An 11,690-nucleotide genomic window follows, 5' to 3' on the forward strand; every position below is an offset into this window, starting at 1 on the left:
AGATTGAGATTGCCAGGTTTATTTGGTGCATGCGTCAGGTTCAGAAGATATAAAAGCAATGTCTGAACAACGTGGATTGCTTTTCAGGGCTCTTTATACATTTCCAAAGGAGTACAAAAAACACACAGTATCAGCCAATCAGATACTAGTTGTCAACGTTTCCTTATACAGAAAGTAAAGAAAGAGTTTTACTATGTAGAAGGTGCAGAATGTACAACAAGAAGGAACTTGCGGTTAGTATGTGGGTTCCTGCAGAAGCTATGTGCCTTGAGAGCAGGTGTCAGATCTATCTCTGCCCTATCAAAGCCATGTTCCCTTCCTGAGTACATTTCGTGGTTAGCATAGAAGAAACACAAGTGTGAAGGCAAAAAGTTTTGCCCTGTTGTCGGCAGTTAGAAAATGTCAAGTTTATAGCAGATATATGTAGGACAAAGGTCATATATCAAAAAGAGCATAATCCTGGCAAGAATTGCAGTATAAAATGAAAATACAGATATCAAAGCATAGCCCAGCTTCCACATTCTCACAGTCAGGTCTTTCTAAGGGTTTCCCTCCTATGTGACACCACTAGAGTCTCAACAGGCTGGAATTATGACTAAAACCTTTCCCACAATAGAGGATATTTAAGGGTTTCTGTCTTGTGTGAGTCCTTTGATATTTCAAATGGCTGGAACTATCACTAAAACCTTTCCCACACGACATTCAAATGGTTTCTCTCCTGTATGAGTCCTCTTGTGTTTCACCAGGCTGGAATTATCACTAAAACGTTTCCCACAATCAGGATATTCAAACGGTTTCTCTCCTGTGTGAGTCATCTGATGTCTCACCAGGTTAGAACTCCAACTAAAACTTTTCCCACAGACAGGACATTCAAAGGGTTTCTCTCCTGTGTGAGTCCTCTTGTGTTTCACCAGGCTGGAATTCTCACTAAAATGTTTCCCACAATCAGGACATTCAAAGGGTTTCTCTCCTGTGTGAGTCCGCATGTGTTGTCCCAGGTTGGAACTATTACTAAAACCTTTCTCACACTCAAGACATTTAAAGGGTTTCTCTCCTGTGTGAGTCCTCTGGTGTTGCACCAGGCTGGAATTCTCACTAAAACTTTTCCCACAGTCAGGACATTCAAAGGGTTTCTCTCCCGTGTGAGTCCTCTTGTGTTTCACCAGGCTGGAATTCTCACTAAAACTTTTCCCACAGTCAGGACATTCAAAGGGTTTCTCTCCTGTGTGAGTCCTCTTGTGTTTCACCAGGCTGGAATTCTCACTAAAACTTTTCCCACAGTCAGGACATTCAAAGGGTTTCTCTCCTGTGTGAGTCCTCTTGTGTTTCACCAGGCTGGAATTCTCACTAAAAATTTTCCCACAGTCAGGACATTCAAAGGGTTTCTCTCCCGTGTGAGTCCGCTTGTGTTGTCCCAGTCTGGAACTATTACTAAAACCTTTCCCACAGTCAAGACATTTAAAGGGTTTCTCTCCTGTGTGAGTCCTCTGGTGTTGCACTAGGCTGGAATTCTGACTAAAACTTTTCCCACAGTCAGGACATTCAAAGGGTTTCTCTCCTGTGTGAGTCCTCTTGTGTTTCACCAGGCTGGAATTATCACTAAAACCTTTCCCACAGTCAGGACATTCAAAGGGTTTCTCTCCTGTGTGAGTCCTCTTGTGTTTCACCAGGCTGGAATTGTGACTAAAACATTTCCCACAGTCAGGACATTCGAAGGGTTTCTCTCCTGTGTGAGTCCTCTTGTGTTTCACCAGGATGGAATTATGACTAAAACTTTTCCCACAGTCAGGACATTCAAAGGGTTTTTCTCCTGTGTGAGTCTTCTGGTGTTTTACCAGGTTGGCACTCTGACTAAAGCTTTTCCCACAGTCAAGACATTCAAAGGGTTTCTCTCCTGTGTGAGTCCTCTTGTGATTGACCAGGCTGGAACGATCACTAAAACCTTTCTCACAGTAAGGACATTCAAAGGGTTTCTCTCCTGTGTGAGTCCTCTTGTGTTTCACCAGGCTGGAATTGTGACTAAAACATTTCCCACAGTCAGGACATTCGAAGGATTTCTCTCCAGTGTGAGTCCTCTGGTGTATCACCAGGCTGGAATTGTGACTAAAACATTTCCCACAGTCAGGACATTCAAAGGGTTTCTCTCCTGTGTGAGTCCTCTTGTGTTGCACCAGGCTGGAATTATGACTAAAACTTTTCCCACAGTCAGGACATTCAAAGGGTTTTTCTCCTGTGTGAGACCTTTTGTGTTGCACCAGGTTGGAATTATGACTAAAACATTTCCCACAGTCAGGACATTCAAACGGTTTCTCTCCTGTGTGAGTCCTCTGGTGTATCAGCAGGTCGGAATTCTGACCATAACAATTCCCACAATCAGGACATTCAAAGGGTTTCTCTCCTGTGTGAGTCCTCTGGTGTACAACCAGGCTGGAACTGTGACTAAAACCTTTCCCACAGACAGGACATTCAAAGGGTTTCTCTCCTGTGTGAGTCCTCTGGTGTTCAAGCAAGTATGAATTATGACTAAAACTTTTCCCACAGTCAGGACATTCAAAGGGTTTCTCTCCTGTGTGAGTCCTCTTGTGTTTCAGCAGGTGGGAACTCTGACTAAAACTTTTCCCACAGACAGGACATTCAAAGGGTTTCTCTCCTGTGTGAGTCCTCTTGTGTTTCAGCAGGCTGGAACTATGACTAAAAGTTTTCCCACAGACAGGACATTCAAAGGGTTTCTCTCCTGTGTGAGTCCTCTGGTGTGTCACCAGCCTGGAATTATAACTAAAACGTTTCCCACATTTAGGACATTCAAAGGGTTTCTCTCCTCTGTGAGTCCTCTGGTGTCTCACCAGTTTGAAACTCTGACTAAAATCTTTCCCGCAGTCAGAACATTGAAAGAATTTCTCTCCTTTGTGAATACTCTGATGTTTCATGACTGAAATTGTGGCAGAATATTTTACAGTCAGCACATTCAAATGTTTTCTCTTCTTTGCGACTCTTCCTTGCTTCACCAGACAGGAATTCTCTCTTTGAAACCTTTCTCACAGACCTGACCTAAGAATTTCTAATGAAACATTTACACAATTTGCACTGTCATATGTTTTCTCCCTCATGTGTGTCTTCTGGTGTACCAACATGTTCCCACGCTCACTAAAGGACTTAGCACATTGGGAGCACTTTTGTGGCTTCCCTCTTGTGTGGTTGCTTCCATGAATCACAAGGCAGTTTTTGCTACATTGAGATAGTGTGTATGGCTTTTCTCCTGTCTAGCTCCTCGTTTCATAAACAGCTCTGATTTGAAATCTCTTCTTTTTGGACAATAGGCAAATTTAAGTCACTTTTCCACAGCTGAGGCCACCAGAAATATGGACAATGCCTTGTTTAGTGGTGCTTTCATTCAAGCCGTTTTATTCCTCACAGGGAGAGGGCTGCATTCCTGTCTGCTCTAAGTGACTTTACTATTGGCCTTTTCCTCCCCACTGACTTCCAGATATTTCCCTTTTTTGCTGATTGAAAAACAATCTCCTTTGGCTTTTCATGTAACCTTCAGTTCTTCATAATGCTTATTTGAGCTTGAAATCTTTCTTGATTTTCTCTCTTGTCTAACAGCTGCTGGAGGAGCAGGAGGAGAATTGTATGGTTTTCTGAAAGAAATGGAAATATTTTGACTTTTCGCTTGATCTTCTTCCCTTTTCAATGTTGGTTCTTATTTACAATTGTCCAGAGTGCTCTTATTGCCATCCTCTTTGTCTGCAAGATACAAAGAAAAGTAGAACTTTGTTTATAAAGTTGTTAGAGATGATGTGAAAAGTAATAATAATTAATAATAACAATAATTTATTAGACTTGTATGCCACCCCTCTCCAAAGACTCGGAGCGACTCACAACAAATAATACAGAATTACAAATCTAATATGAAAAACAATAATAAAAAGCCCATTATAAAACAGTGATACAATCCAAACAAACCAAAAATGAAATGGAACAGCTAGGGGTATGTCAATTTCCCCAAGCCTGGCAACATAGGTGGGTTTTTAGAGGTTTGCAAAGGGCAAGGATGGTGGGGGCAGACCTAATCTCTGCGGGGAGTTGATCAGAGAGAAGGCTCTTCCCCTGGGTCCCGCCAGATGGCACTGTTTGGTCGACGGAACCCGGAGGAGGCCAACTCTGTGGGACCTAATTGGTCGCTGGGATTTGTGCGGCAGAAGGCGGTCCCGAAGGTATTCTGGTCTGATGCAATGTAGGGCTTTATAGGTCATAACCAAAACCCAACTCCATTACAGTCCCAGACTTCAGAAAAGCGGACTTTAAAAAGCTCAGAGCGAACCTGAAAAATAAACCCTGGAAGGAACTTCAAAAGAGTAAATCCACACAGGAAGCCTGGGAAGCCCTAAAAAACACTATCATTGAGGCCCAAAACAATTCTATCCCCATGAAAAACAAAAGCAGAAAAACGAAAATGAAACCAGCATGGCTAAACAAGGACCTCATAGACAACGTAAAAGAAAAAAAAGCCAAATACAATAAATGGAAAGAAGGACTCATAACCGAGGTGGATAATCAACTAAACATGAGCCAACAATGTGCAGCAGCAGCCAAAAAAGCCAATACAATCCCAAGCTGCATCAACAGGGGAATACACTCCAAGACCAGGAAAGACTTAATACCACTCTATTACGCCCTGGCCAGACCACACCTGGAGTACTGTGTTCAGTTCTGGTCACCACACTTCAAAAAAGACATTGAAACTCTGGAGAAGGTGCAGAAAAGAGCAACCAAAATGATCAGGGGTCTAGAAACCAAGACTTACGAAGAGAGACTGCAGGAACTGGGCATGGATAGCCTAGAGAAAAGGAGGGCCAGAGCAGACATGATAGCAGTCTACAGGTATACGAGGGGTTGCCACAGAGAGGAGGGTTTCACTTTATTCTCCAGGGCACCGGAGGGCCGGACGAGGAACAACGGCTGGAAGTTGACCAAGGAGAGATTCAACCTGGAAATAAGGAAGAACTTCCTGACGGTCAGAACGATCAATCAGTGGAACAACCTACCAGTGGACGTTGTGAACTCCAATACTCTGGACATTTTAAAGAGGAAAGTGGACTGCCATTTGGCTAGGATGCTATAGGATTTCACATAAAGAGCTGATTAGTGAAGATTGGACTTAATCCCAGGATAGTTCCTTCTTTATTGCAAACTATTGAACAATACGGAAAGGTAGCAGGTTTAAAGATAAATAAAAGCAAAACTTCTTTCTTAACTAAAAATATGAATAAAATACAAGAAACTAAATTAGAAAATATTTCTGGAATAAAAACCGTAAAGAAAGTAAAATATTTAGGAATAAATTTAACAGCGAAAACAATAACATTAAAAAATGATAACTACATAAAATTATTATCAGAAATTAAAAAAGATTTAGAAACGTGGAATAACCTGAAAATATCATTTTTAGGAAGAATTGCTACAATTAAGATGAATATTTTGCCTAAGGTTTTATTTCTTTTTCAGGTAATTCCAATAAATCCAGGGGGAACTTTTTTTAGAACTTTGACAAATTTAGTTAAAAAATTTATATGGCAAGGGAAAAAAGCAAGGATAAAAATAAACTGTTTAGAAGACACTAAAGAAAGAGGAGGATTTGGTCTTCCAAACTGGAAATTATATTACCAGGCCGCCGCCTTAACATGGATTAAAGATTGGATAACTTTAGAGAATAAAAGAATATTGAATTTAGAAGGACATGATCTCATGTTGGGTTGGCATGCATTTATATGGTATGGCAGCGAAAAAAATCACTCATATTTTAAAAGACACACATTAAGGAAGTATTTATTAGAAGTTTGGAAAGACATAAAGAAAAATCACTTCTTAAATGTTCCAGAATGGATAGCCCCCCTAGAAGCAATAACACATCCAAAGTCTATAAAAGACACGAAAATATTTTATAGATATAAAGAACTTTTAAATGACCAGATGAAGTTAAAACCTAGGAATAAATTACAAGAAGAAGGAATAATAATAGACTGGTGGCAATATGCCCAGATCCGATCCAGATACCAGAAGGATATAACTCTTTACATTTTTAATAAAAGTAAGAATCTGCTAAGTAATTTAATTATTACCAATTCAGTAAAAATGATAGGGAAAATATATAAATTTCTTATCGCTCACAAAAATATAGAGCTGACTTTAAAAGATACTATGATAAGATGGTGCAGAAATATAGGTAAGGAAATAGATATAGATACTTGGGAAAAAGTTTGGATTAATAATTGGAAAATGACCAAGTCAGTTTCATTAAAAGAAAACCAAATTAAAATGTTTTATAGATGGCACCTCCCACCAAACAGGATAGCAAAAATGTTTCCTAAAACATCCCCACTATGTTGGAAATGCAAGAAAGATATAGGAACTTATTACCATCAATGGTGGACATGTGGTAAAGCTAAAATTTATTGGAAGATGATTGAGAAGATATTAAAAGAAATATTAAAGCATGATATAGATAATACCCCGGAATTTTACTTATTAGGAATTACCAATCAGACTTATAAGAAAGAAACTCTTTATTTAATCATACACATATTAACTGCGGCTAGAATAATATATGCGCAAAACTGGAAGGGGGAGGAAATCCCCAAGAAAGAAGAAGTTATAGCTAAAATATTAGACTGCGCCGAAATGGATATGATGACAAGACGATTAAACGATCAAGAAGATACCAAATTTTATGAAACATGGAATAATGTATATAGATGGTTAGATAAGAAAAAATAAGAGATAGATCTGTTTTTATTTAGGTAATAACAATATCAATATTAGTTCAAATGTATTTGTAGATGATTTTGATATAACAGTTTACTTATATGCAACATATTAAGAATTTTGTTTTATGCATGTTTAGTAACTGAGATTTGTTTAAATGTTTGATTAGATGAATATATTACACATAAACAACATATTAAGAATTTTTACCTATACCGTACTAACATTGCATTTAAGATTTGAAAATTTTTTACTAGATTTTTTAACATTTAACAAATGTTTGATTATGTATTCTTTTTTCTATTTGAATGTATACTTTCAAAAGAAGCGGGGAAATACATCCCCATTCTATGTTTAATGTTTGTATGTCTGTATGTCTATTTTATGAAAAATAATAAAAAAAAATTAAAAAAAAAAAAGAAACTCTGGAGAAGGTGCAGAAAAGAGCAACCAAAATGATCAGGGGTCTAGAAACCAAGACTTACGAAGAGAGACTGCAGGAACTGGGCATGGATAGCCTAGAGAAAAGGAGGGCCAGAGCAGACATGATAGCAGTCTACAGGTATACGAGGGGTTGCCACAGAGAGGAGGGTTTCACTTTATTCTCCAGGGCACCGGAGGGCCGGACGAGGAACAACGGCTGGAAGTTGACCAAGGAGAGATTCAACCTGGAAATAAGGAAGAACTTCCTGACGGTCAGAACGATCAACCAGTGGAACAAGCTACCAGTGGATGTTGTGAACTCCAATACTCTGGACATTTTAAAGAGGAAAGTGGACTGCCATTTGGCTAGGATGCTATAGGGTTTCACATAAAGAGCTGATTAGTGAAGATTGGACTTAATCCCAGGATAGTTCAGTAGATTTGCAGCTGGCTGAAGCGTAGACATCAGAGAGTTGTTGTCAATGGCGAGTATTCTGAGCAGAGACAGGTTACAAGCGGTGTGCCACAAGGGTCTGTTCTGGGTCCTATTCTTTTTAATATGTTTGTGAGCGACATAGGGGAAGGTTTGGTAGGGAAGGTTTGCCTATTTGCCGATGACTCTAAAGTGTGCAATAGGGTTGATATTCCTGGAGGCGTATGTAATATGGCAAATGATTTAGCTTTACTAGATAAATGGTCAAACCAATGGAAACTGCAGTTTAATGTTTCCAAATCTAAAATAATGCACTGGGGGAAAAGGAATCCTCAATCTGAGTATTGTATTGGCAGTTCTGTGTTAGCAAAAACTTCAGAAGAGAAGGATTTAGGGGTAGTGATTTCTGACAGTCTCAAAATGGGTGAACAGTGCGGTCAGGCAGTAGGAAAAGCAAGTAGAATGCTTGGCTGCATAACTAGAGGTATAACAAGCAGGAAGGGGGAGATTGTGATTCCACTATATACAGCGCTGGTGAGACCACATTTGGAATACTGTGTTCAGTTCTGGAGAACTCATCTACAAAAAGACATTGACAAAATTGAACGGGTCCAAAGATGAGCTACAAGAATGGTGGAAGGTCTTTAGCATAAAACTTATCAGGAAAGACTTAATGAACTCAATCTGTATAGTCTGGAAGACAGAAAGAAAAGGGGGGACATGATAGAAACATTTAAATATGTTAACAGGTTAAATAAGGTCCAGGAGGGAAGTGTTTTTAATACGAAAGTATTAAAATGAGAAAATATTATTTTACTGAAAGAGTAGTAGATCCTTGGAACAAACTTCCAGCAGACGTGGTTGGTAAATCCACAGTAACTGAATTTAAACATGCCTGGGATAAACATATATTCATCCTAAAATAAAATACAGGAAATATTTATTTATTTATTTATTTATTAGATTTGTATGCCGCCCCTCTCCGTAGATAAATAGTATAAGGGCAGACTAGATGGACCATGAGGTCTTTTCTGCTGTCAATCTTCTATGTTTCTATGACACCAAACTGGCAGGAATAGCCAACACTGCAGAAGATGGGTGCAAAATGGGACTACCTTTGAAGAGTGTTTGCAAACTTCAACTTGCCCAAAATGCAGCCGTGCGAGCAGTCTGGGCTTTCCAAGAAAGGCCCACATCTCACTATCACTCCGCGGACTGCACTGGCTACCAATCTGTTTCCGGACACAATTCAAAGTGTTAGTTATGACCTATAAAACCCTGCATGCATAGGACTAGACTATCTCCGAGACCGCCTTCTGCCGCACAAATCCCAGCAACCGTTGAGGTCCCATAGAGTTGATCTCCTTAGGGTCCCGTCGACAAAACAATGTCAGCTGGCGGGACCTAGGAGAAGAGCCTTCTCTGTGGGGGCCCTGGCGCTTTGGAATCAGCTCCCTCCAGAGATTCGCACTGCCCCCATCCTCCTCACCTTCCAGAAGAACTCATCTCTGCCGCCAGGCCTGGGGTTCCTTAGATCTTCCCCCCAGACCAATAAATGCCTTAGTCTGATTGTCGAATGAATGATATTGATGGTTCTTCTTTTTTAATCAGAATTTTAAAGACTGTTTTATAATGTATTAATTGGATTGCTATTATTGATTCTTGTTTTCTGTACATGTTGTGAGCCGCCCCGAGTCCTCGGAGATGTGCGCTATCTAATAAAATGAAATTCAATGTTGAAAAATGTAAGGTTCTACATTGAGGCAAGAAATAAAAATTGCACAGCTACAGTATACATGGTACATTGCTCAACAGTAGTAACTCTGAGAGGGATCCTGGAGTCCTAGAGGACAACCAATTAAATATGAGCCAGCAATGTACAGCAGCTGTCAAAAAAGCCAACACAGTTCTAGGCTGCATAAACAGAAAGATACAATCAAGATCACGTGAAGTGTTAATATCATTTTATAAGGCCTTAATAAGGCCACACTGCAACGAATCCTGAATACTGCATTAAGTTTGGTCACCAAGATGCAAAAAGGATTCTGAGACTCTAGAAAAAGTACACAGAAGAGCAACAAAGATGATTAGGGGACTGGAGTCTAAAACATATGAAGAACAGTTGCAGGGACTGGGCATGGCTAGTTAAATGAAAACAAGGACCAGGGGAGACATGATAACAGTGTTCCAGTATCTCAGGAGTTGCCACAAAGAAGGAGTCAACCTATTCTCCAAAGCACCTGAGGGTAGAACAAGAAGCAATGGGAGGAAAATAAACAAAGAGAGAAGTAACTTAGAACTAAGGAGAAATTTCCTGACAGTCAGAATGGTTGAACAGTGGAACAGCTTGCCTCCAGAAGTTGTGAATGCCCCAACATTGGAAGTTTTTAAGCAGATGTTGGATAATCATCTGTCTGAAGTAGTGTAGGGTTCCCTGCTTAAGCAGGGGGGTTGGACTAGAAGACCTCCAAGGTCCCTTCCAACTCTGTGTTATTATTAAGATCCTGAATAAGATAACCAAGCAACAGATCTGCAAACATCTAGAACCAAGCAAACTTAGAACCAGAAGCCAACATGGATTTGTTGAAAAAAGATCATGTCAAACAAAACTTATTTCCTTCTTAGAAAGTGTCTAAATTAAGTAGACTAGCAAAATGCTATGGACAAAGTATACTGGCATTTCAGAAAGGCATTTGATAAATACGACTTGGTAAATGAAGAAAATGTGGTATGGATATGATCACCATCCAATGGATTTGTAACTGGCTGACAAACCATATTCAACCACTAGTCAATGGAACTACATCTATGGAGACTCTATGTTATTCTCAGTATTCTTCAATATTTTCATAAAGAATCTCAGTAAATGACTAGAATGGGAACTCAGCTCATTTGGAATTATATTCCACCCAACTCCCAGACGACAATTTGGAGACAACACTAAACTGGCAGGAATAACCAACACCCCAAAAGACAAACTCAAGATACAGAAGAATCTTGATAGATTTGAACACTGGGCCGTTTCCAACAAAATGAAATTCAGTAGAGAAAAGAAAAGAGGTTGTACACTTAGTCACAAAAAAGCAAATGGCAATGTACAGAATAGGTAGAACCTGACTCAATAGCAGTAACTGTGACATGGATCTTGAAGTCCTACCATTGTGAACAATCAACAGTAGCCCAGAACTAAGGAGAATTTTTCTTGATGCTGAGAACAATTAATCAATTGTCTGAAATGGTATTGGGTCTCCTGCAGGGCGTCGGAATAGAAAACCCGCAAGGTCCCTTCCATCTGTCTCACAAAGCCCCAGTGATGGAGCACCTAGAACCTCTGGAGGGAAGCCATTCCCAAAGAATCAACCTTAACTTGAAAGAGGCATTTTCATTCTTCCCACCAGAAGAAAATTGCAGCCCCCAGTTTCACAGCGTGCAGTACCAGCGGGCTTAAATTTCAGCAGGAGGGAACCTGCAGCAGCAGAAGCTGACATGCTTCATCCCAGTTGCTTCTCTGCTTCCAGGCCGTGGAGGAAAAACAAACAGCCTGACTTGCTCTCGGACTTTCCTCCCACCTGCCCTCAACTCACCTTCCAGCTGCTGCTTCGATCCTCGGGAGAGCACAAAAGCCGCTCTACAGGCCCTCTTTCTCCCATGAGTCTTCCGGAAGAGGAAGCTCTGCGTTTTTTCTCTCCTCGGGTCTTTTCTAGCAATTCAGTACTCGATGGTTTTAACTCCTCACCTTTTTGGCACTGATGCTGCCTTTCTGACTGCCATCTCCTGACAGCAGGAAGAACACTCTTGCCCCGTCTCTATCTAAGGCGTTTGCAAGATGTTCTCACTGTATAAATTCTATCAAATCGTTTTCCACTTCTAGCAACTGACCTTTGCAAGTGACCAGAAAATTTTCTCTTTCTTTTATTCTCTCACTCTCTTCCTCCCTCCCTTTGTCTCTCCCTCCCTCCTCTCTCTTCCTTCATCTTTCTTTCTCTCTTTCACTCTCTCTCCCTCCTACCTCCCCCCTCTCTCTTTCTCCCTTTCTATTTATCTTTGTCTCTCTCTTTCTTTTTCTTTCTTC

At 40.2% G+C, this 11,690-nt stretch overlaps 1 pseudogene; it reads right to left on the minus strand.

Moving 5' to 3' along the window:
* Nucleotides 1–385: 385 nt before the first annotated feature.
* Nucleotides 386–11,291, minus strand: LOC139155977 (zinc finger protein 850-like; annotated as a pseudogene).
* Nucleotides 11,292–11,690: the final 399 nt, after the last annotated feature.

The sequence above is a fragment of the Erythrolamprus reginae genome, unplaced genomic scaffold (genome assembly GCF_031021105.1).
Source record: "Erythrolamprus reginae isolate rEryReg1 unplaced genomic scaffold, rEryReg1.hap1 scaffold_187, whole genome shotgun sequence".
NCBI lineage: Eukaryota > Metazoa > Chordata > Lepidosauria > Squamata > Dipsadidae > Erythrolamprus > Erythrolamprus reginae.